Source organism: Canis lupus, chromosome 4 (genome assembly GCF_003254725.2).
Source record: "Canis lupus dingo isolate Sandy chromosome 4, ASM325472v2, whole genome shotgun sequence".
Taxonomy (NCBI): domain Eukaryota; kingdom Metazoa; phylum Chordata; class Mammalia; order Carnivora; family Canidae; genus Canis; species Canis lupus.
The window spans coordinates 57,431,514-57,440,959 of NC_064246.1; positions in this window are offsets into that span (position 1 = coordinate 57,431,514).

Genomic DNA, 9,446 nt, shown 5'->3' on the forward strand with positions numbered 1-9,446 from the left:
ACCTAGCATAGTGTCTGGTAGCTTAAATATTAATTAATGAATAAATAAATGAATCAAGTACTTGATAAATAGTGGTAGTGGTAATAATAGAAAGAGCAAAGCCATAATTTTTCTCTGTAGACAAACAAATCAAGGGAAAGAGAGTACCTTGAACCCAAGCCCAGCCATGTTCTTTTATGTAGCTAATTATGCTTCCATTTTTCTGAGTCTTAAATATACCTATGGCCTACTCTGGAAAAACAAAGAGAACCACTGAGATGAGGATTTAAAGATATTACCTTCACAATTCAGGGAGTGTACCTTTGTTGTTATCACCTCTCTGATTTCCTCCTCCTTTCTTCTAGTTGGGAATGGATCTCTTCTGTAATTCACAGCATTAGGCAAGAAATCTAAGCTAAGCCAACCTCATTCTTTCTTTGAGGAATTTAATTTTTTTTGAAAGAGAAAGAGAGGAGAGAGAGTAGGGACAGAGGAAGAGGGAGAAAGGGGATCTTATGCAAGCTCCACCCCCAGGGTGGAGCCCAATGCGGGGCTGGATTTCACAACCCAGAGATTATGACCTGGGCAAAAATCAAGAGTCAGACTCTTAACCAACTAAGTCAGCCAGGCGCCCCAAGGAATTTGACTCTTAAACAGAGATCCAAAAGTAGGGAATGTAGATGGAATTAAGCATCAGATGACAGTGACTTAAAGAGGCTGCTCATGAGCATCCCCTGCTTGGCTCTCCAGAGCTAACAGTACCTGTCCTGCTTGAGGACAGGCTGTTCATCTCATCCTTTAATTTTCTGAATTACCCAGTTTGCTATAATTAAGCAAGTTGTGTTTATTTATTTGTTTGCTTCTGCAGCATTATTAATGCTCTTCATCAAAGAAAATTAATGGATATAGTCCATAAAATGAAATTAACAGATATGGGTAGAACTGCATACCACATCAAAAATATATCTTCTTTTCCAGTTTTCATATAATATTTATAAAAATTAACCATAGATCAGAATAAAGAAAAAATCTCAAAAATTTCAAAAGGCAGAAGCTTTACAATCAACACTTTAAAACAAATGATTAAAAAACTAAAATTTGATCATGTAAAAAATTAATCCCAGATTTATAAATCACTTTAAAGGAAAATGCAATTGAAGACAAAAATCATATCACATTTACACATTCTACTTTATATCATTTATTGAATGTACATCATGTGCCAGCAAACAGGTCATTGATCAAATATTTTTATTAGATCAACCACCTTGAATTCTTAGTTCAAGAAAATAGCATTTACTGAATGCTTACTGTATGAAACACTGTGCTAAACTGTTTACACCCATTTTGCCATGTAATCCTCACAACAATCCTAATGAGTTAGAACATATTAATCCCACTGATTAATTGGGACTAATTAATAATTAGACTGAGAAAACTGGTGCTTAGACAGGCAGATCACTTGCCCAAATCCATATACTTTCAAGAAACAAAATTAAACTCAGGCCTACCTGACCATGACCACAGAACCTTAGGTCTTCTCACTACACCATTAGCCAGTTTAGTGCCATCACTAAAAGACAAAACTTGTGAAAGAAACATCAGCCCAGGTGACCAGAAAGAGACTGTGGGAAACCTGATTATCACAAACAAGACTCTAAAGTCACAAAAGGAGCAAATGTGCTGCCTTCCATTTCTCTCCCTTCCTCCTTCTTTCCTTCATGTATATACCCACCTATGTAGCACAACTTGATTGAGTACTCTTTATGCAGCAGCACTGTGCTAGCCACACAAGTGGAACAGTAAATAAGTAAAATAGCACCCTACCTGCTATAATTAATCTTAATGTTTTTATTGGGATGAGTGATGACTTAAACAAGAAGCCTCAAAAATCTCTTAGAAACTACAGAGTGTTATTGGAACTCAAAATACTGTGAAAGTGATTAGAAGTAATTCATATTTTTTATGCATAAGGCTATTGAAATACGGACATATAAAGTAACTTGTCTAAGGACCCATTAGACCAAACATAGTCCTCTTAAATGGTAGAACTGGGGCTTACATACACATCTTCCAACTGCTGATATTGTCTTCCATCCACTGCTACTCTCTTTTCCCCCATTTTCTTCTCTGACCTAAATCATGACACTAGCCTTTTTATTGAAATAACCAATGACAGATCTCAGCTAGAGAGTCTGAGGAAGAACTAATGAAGAGCATGTATCACTCTGAAGAATGTTGGCATTCTTAGTTTATACTCTTTTCAACTCCAACTGCTGTTTATATTGTTCTTCACAGCCTGCTTTCCTACTCCTGGAAAGGACTCTTTCTGAGATATTACATTTCTCCTTCCCTTTGATTACAGTGTTTGGCCCCAAGGACAGCTACTAGACTCATTTAAAAGCAAGTTGTTTAAATCAAGAAATGCATACATGTGCCTATGTGTGTTTATGTTCATGTGTGTGTCCCAGGTGGGAAGGGGAGGAGGAGAGACAGGGAAAGAGATAGGCAAAGAACAAATCCGGTTAGAAATTAAAGTATAAAGAAGTTATCAATTTTTATTTTAATCTGGGACAAGTCACTGCAATCAGAATCCCTGGGGTTCTTTCAGCTCAGAGAGTCAACAGCTCAAAATTCACTCTGCATGAAGCAATGCCTACTTCTGGTATCACCCCAGCTATTGCTGTGAACTTGGTGCAAGAATGCTGGCTGAAGTCGTCAGAAAAACTCTAAAAGATTAGCCAACTCATCCAGCGTCTCTCTCGGGGTCCTCCTATCAGGCCTAGTTCCTTCCACTTGCAATTACATTTAGATGCGCAGGATCATACTGGTTAAGAGAGAATTAAAGAGGACAGCTAGTCCAGTGATTTTCACACTTTAATGTATGAACAAATCTCCTGGGAGTTCTCTTAAAATGCACACTCTGATTCATGAGGCCTGGGCTGGGCCCCAAATTCTACATTTCTAATAAGCTCACACATGATACTGATGCTTCTGGTCTATGGAGAACATGGAGTAGTGAGAAGCTCATTCATCTTTGTCTGACTTACTATCCTTTCCAGCAGGGAAGGTCTCCAGTCTTCCTAAAAATCTTCCTTGTAAAAGGATCCCCACCTCTCACAGAGAATTTTATTTTTATTTAGGGAATTCAAAGAACTATTAGAAATTTCATCCTTATTTTACCTCAATATTCACCACTGGTTTGAAGCATCTTTACTTGATTCAAAGAAGCAACATGGAAAACATTTAATCTATCTTCCACATGACAATCTCTTAGAGATATGCAAGCTTCCCTAATCATTGCACCCTACCGAAGTGTTCATTCCCTAAGGCCAAATCTTTTCTGGAGCTTTGTGCTATCACTTTTATGATTTCTAATCTCCTTACTATCTTGATTGCCTTCATCTGACTCTTCTCAAAATTCCAACAATTTACTGGGATGTCATCTTCTAGTGTCTGTTTCTGTGGTATTTGCAAAAGTCTAATTTTCTGTTTATTACTTACTGTTAGGCAAATTGTATGAAAAGGGATTTCAAAGAAAAAATTAAAAATGACTATGAAACATTAAAAGAATAGTCAAGCTTAAACCCAATGAAAACAATACTGTACCCCAAAAGGAACTTTGATAATATCTAGTGTTGGCAAGGTTTTGGGGGCATGTGCATGCTTAGTCACCACTGAGGAACTGTAATTTAAATATCTTTTTTTGAAAACTAGAAAGTGAAAGATGATTTAACTTTTTTATGTCTCTAACACAGGTTTAAAAAGGGGGAGTTACAAAAAATAAAGGTATATTTAGGGTTGATTCTTTTAAATCATATCTTTTTGACCCAGGAATTCTACTTAAATGAATCTAGTTATTGGAAATATTTTCATCTTAGTCAACTCTCTTATCCTAAATTTGATAGCACTACCATAACTACTACGAGGACTTCCTCCACTAGGAATACAATAGTTCTATCATAACAGAATCTAATAATAGCTATCATTTAGTGAGCACTTACCATATGCCAAGTAAATAGGTGAACTCATAGAACCTTGAAGTAAATATTGCTATTGTTACAATTTTTATGGAGGTAGAAATAGTGATTCAGAGAGGTCCAGCATCTTCTCAAGGTCATATAGTCAGAAGTGATGGGCCTGGGTACCTAGTAGTCCTGTTGAACATTATTTCCTATCTCTATCTCCTTCCACCATCTCCACTGCCACCATCTAAGCCCAAGTGACCATCACGTTCTTACTTAGATTAATGAAATAGCCTGTATCCCCTCACCTTCCCTACTTCTAACCCTTTCTTCACCATAGCCAAAAAGGATCTTTCTGAGGATCGTGTTCTGCTTGGAACATAGGCTTCATTGGCTTTTTTTTTTTTTTAATAGCAAAAGGAATAAACAAAGCCCTCAGTGTGGCCTGCAGATCCCTGCATGGTCCCCACCTCACAATATGCCCCCCACATCTCTTCCTCATGGGTACTAGACTCCCCTTGCCTTACCACCACAGGATATTTGCACATGTCCTTTGCTTTGCCTGGAATGCTCTTCTCCCAACCTCCATCCCTAAAACTTCATGTTACTTTCTTCTCATCTCTCAGATCTCAGAACTAGATCACATCTTGTAGTTGCATTTATTAAGTACCTCTTTTGTTAACCCTGCTATGATTTTATATTTTTTTATGTTATTAGTTAGTCTCTCTCTCCAACTGGACCACAAAAAAACCTCTGATTATGATTACTTTCATTCAAAATACCTTCTACAGTGGCTGGCATGCTGGATGGTGTCATCTACAAGTAACCCTTCATATAAATAGCACTAATATGGCAAATTGCCACTTATTTTATTCTGTGAACTAATTTACACCAGAACCATATGGATATGCTTCTATTTAAAAGCATTTTGACAGGTTCTATTAACTTGGGTGCATAAAATTTTATTTTTTAACTTAAAGAAGAAGTCCCTTAAAACACAATCCTAGAATTGAGTGCATGCCTGTCAGCTATGAACTGACCTTTAGGTCAATATATTGTGTCCACAGGAACACTCTGTTTAAAGGTAGATATCCCTGAAATGCAAGGCTCAGTAATTCATGTGAGAATAAAATAGAATTTGTTACATGGTACTTCTGAGTCATGATTCAGGGCAAAGGCTTTACATTTAGATAGCAAAGAGTCAAGTCTGCTAGGACTCAGATTCTGTTTGGATCCTGGAACCAATAATAATTAACTATGTAAGTTTGTGAGGCATCTAACCTTTCTAAATCCTGGATTTTCTCATCTGTAAAAGAGGAAATAAAAATACCTCCTCAGTGGGTTTTTTCAAGGATTGTATTAAAGAATTCAAATAAAATGCTGTTGAAGGAGGTCATAAAGAGGATATGACCACCAGTTGACCCATGAACTGGACTCAGGCAATTGGAGGCTCCTTACCACCCTCCTGTCCTTATAATATATGTTCTTCCTACCATCTCCACACTGGAAGCTGTTCCAAAAACACAGAACTGAGAGAATAAGTCAGTGCTGAGACCATCTAGATGGTATATGTGACTGAACCCAGTAAAGGCCTCTTTATCAACTTTTAAGATTCAGACGGGCAGGTGCAGAAATCTACTTGTCTTATGGCCATGCACGACAAGCTTTATACATACGTTCCACCTAACAATCTGTAGTGATCTGCCTCATTATTCAGTCTCTCCTCACCCTCCATATATGGAAACAAGTATACAAACCCACAAGCACTTACACAGCTCCTGGCACACAGTTAACACTAGATTATGGAAGTTGGCACTGCTGCCACTGCTAATGATGATGATAATGAATGATGATGATGATATTTTGCCCTCAGAGAGGAGTAAAATTTTAAACCTTATTGGTGCAGGACTTTTAGCCAATGGGGGCTTTTATCTCCTTTGAAAACATGCCATATCATCTGTCAGGTGCTGACTTCCACTGAGTCGCATTCTGATATGCAGAAAAAATTGTCTATTCTGGATGCTACTCAAGTATCTACTTTCATAAAGATGTAATTACTAAAGTCTCCGTCTGTTGGTGGTTTAAGCACTCTTAGTTATTCTCTGTTTCCAGTCAACATAAATCATTGACACTGAAGTGGAAACTGATTTTATTTCTGTCAAAGAGCTTTGAAAGAAATCAACAGCCACCACGATTTTCTTCCTAGATATATAACATCTCTTGCCACAGAAATCCTCACTGACTTTCTGGGAATTTGTGAATCCAGAGAGGTGTCTGTGAAAATTAGCCTAAGGATCTTTTCTTCTTTATCTTTTATAAATCTGCCAAAATGCATTACCACTGGGCTTTGTTTCCTCACCTGTATGAAAGGATGGAAAAAAAAAAAAAAACCTACCTCGCAGGATTATGGTAAAGATTACATACACTAATACATGTAAGATGCTTAAAGTAGCACCTGGGAAGAATAATTGCTCAACAAATATCAGCTATTATATTTTTTATTTTAAAGATTTTAGTAGATGCTATGGGTACCCTCACATCACATCCTCTTAGCCCACCTGATTTAAGCCACCGCTACAAAGAGTAGCCCTATGCAGTCTCAGACTTATCTCTGCTGATAGAGTTGCACCATAAGTTCATGCTCCATATCTATTTTTCCATCCTGTAACATTCTCTGACAATGTGGAAGTTGTTCAACTCCTGAGCAAGAACAGTCTAGAGATATAGGGAAGTTACTGACCCCAGGAGCAACCCTCAAACAACGGGGGACAGGAATTGGTAGATAAAAACTTAAGCTTATTTTCATTCAAGTGAACAATTCTAAGAGGTTTTCTGTTTGATTACTAGGAAATTCCAGTGGAATTGACCTCCTGTTGTGGCTTCCTTGGGTTTTCTACACATGAGCTTCTGCTGTTTCCTTAGGTGTCATCCAAACATATTGTGAAGTGTTTGAAGGTGACCCTCATATCCCACTTCACTCTTCTGAGTCTTCTTCAGGCAAAACATTCCCAACCTGCATCAAATGTTGCCTTTAGGATACTGAGCCCCTCATTAATCTCACCATCTTCACATAGCTAGAAAGTGAAGATCCAGGTAATAGGGGGCATAGATGTGCACATACTTTCTTAGCAGCTACTTTGACTTGCTTTCCTGTACTGATAGTGCATTAAAACTGAGAAGTTCTTGGGGTGCCTGGGTGGCTCAGTCCATTGAGCATTTGCCTTGGGTTCAGGTCATGATATCAGGATCCCGCAATCAAGCCCTGTGATTGAGCCCTGCAATCAAGACCTGCTCAGGATCCTGGCTCAAGGGGGTATCTGTTTCTCCCTCTCCCTCTGCCTCTGCCTCTGCCCCTCAACCCTCTGTGCTATCTCGAGCTCTCTCTCAAATAAATACAATCTTAAAAAAAAAAAAAAAAAACTGAGAAGTCCTTCTCACATGAACACTCCCAACCACATCTCCCAGTTTTTAAATCTTACAAGTCTTTTTGACCCCAATAAAAATAAATACATTTCTATGTTTAACCTATTAACTTATTACATGTCTTTATCACTTCTACATCATCTCCCTGCAAAGTAACAAGCCTGTCACTGGATCACTTACTAGACACTGTTCTATTTCATTAAACCTCCCCTGTCGCAATAGAGATGCCTTTGAATCTTTAATTGGTTGTCCTATGTGTATCTTCCAGCCTCAAGTCACATCTGCTACTATCCACCCTTATAATTTTAATGACCCTGCATTTCAATGAGATACTACATTCCAATACTTACACTTTATCAGAAATAAATATTAAAGTTTGTTAATAGTAATTTCAATGTCAAAGTGCACCATGAGGGGATCCCTGGGTGGCTCAGCGGTTTAGCACCTGCCTTTGGCCCAGGGCATGGTCCTGGAGTCCAGGGATTGAGTCCCACATCAGGCTCCCTGCATGGAGCCTGCTTCTCCCTCTACCTGTGTCTCTGTCTCTGTCTCTCTCTGTGTGTCTCTCATGAATAAATAAATAAAATCCTTAAAAAAAAATAAAAAGACATCATGAATGAGAGGGTTCCAATTCTGGCTCTGCCATAACTTTCTATTTATGTCATTGTTAAGGCTGTACACAAAATTTCCCTGGTTCTCTGTTTTCTGTACACATGGTAGGAGAGCACTCCCTGCCCCTATTGTGTTTGAGTGGATACACATGATTATCTCTGCCAAAGAGCTGTGAGCTATGAACAAAGGTGACATGTATTACTTACTTCTGGGCTAGGATTTATGGTCGCCTACTTGAGAACTTCCAGAGCTCACTTTCTATCATAATGATTAGCAAAGTCCCAGATAGTGACCACTCCATCAGTCTAGGTCCTAAAGTGAGTAGAATGTGGGACAGACCTTCCAGCCGGCCAATGATAAATTTATAGTGTGAGTGAGAAATAAATCTTTTCTGTTTTAAACCCCTGAGATATCCTTTATTTCAGCAGCATAAACTGCCCCATCTTGACCAACAGATTATACTTGGACAAATCACTTGACCTTTTCAGTCTCAGTTTTATCATTCAATTTAACAAATAAAAGAGAAAAATAATTAAAATTTAGGAAGCATCTCTTAACTATAAGATGCTTTAATATAAGTACTCTCATTTAATCTTCTCAACAACCATAAAGGTATCATCCCTTGCAAAAATATTCCTGAACTCAGATATCTCAAATCTACTGCTATCATAATAATCCAAGCCATAATCTAAGCCATTGCTATTTCTTAGAGTACTGCACCAGCCTCGTACTTATATTCTGTTAAAACTTCACTCTTCATAATTCTGCTCACAACTTTCCAAAGAAGTCCCTCTGTAGACTGAATCTGACTGAAACTCTATATCAAATCCTAGAAAAAAATTACATGATCTGGCCCCCATCAGCCACTTCAACCTAATCACTCATACTCTCCTGTCTGCTCATTAAGTCCCATCTACATTTGTCTTCTTGATGTTTCTGAAACATATCAAGATGTGACTGCCTCAGGACTTTTGCACTTGCTATTACTTTTGCTGGGAACGCACTTCCCTTAGTTCTTTTATGACTGACTTTTCATTATTCAGTTCTCAGTCCAAATAACATCTCCTAAGATAAGTTTACTTTGACAACCCCTGATAAAAGAACACCTCCAGCCTTATGTTTGTATCGTCTTGTACCCTTTTGCCTCACAACACAATTATCTGAAATCATTAATTTACTAGTTTGCTTGTATATTTTTGGAATTCCCTACTGTAAGAAAAGCTCCATGTGACAGAGATTTTTGTCTTGCTTTTTCACTGTTTCTACAAATCCTCAAACATTGCCTGGTACATAGTGAATCCTCAAGAAGTATTTGTTGAAAAAAACAGAGTGGATGAATTTACAATATACAGATAAGGAAATGAGGCTGGCAGAGTTTGAGTAACGTTCCCAATGTCTTACAGGATTTCTAGGGATATGCCTGATTCTAACCTCCACTGCCTTTTGGTACAGCAAGCCACTGCCCAA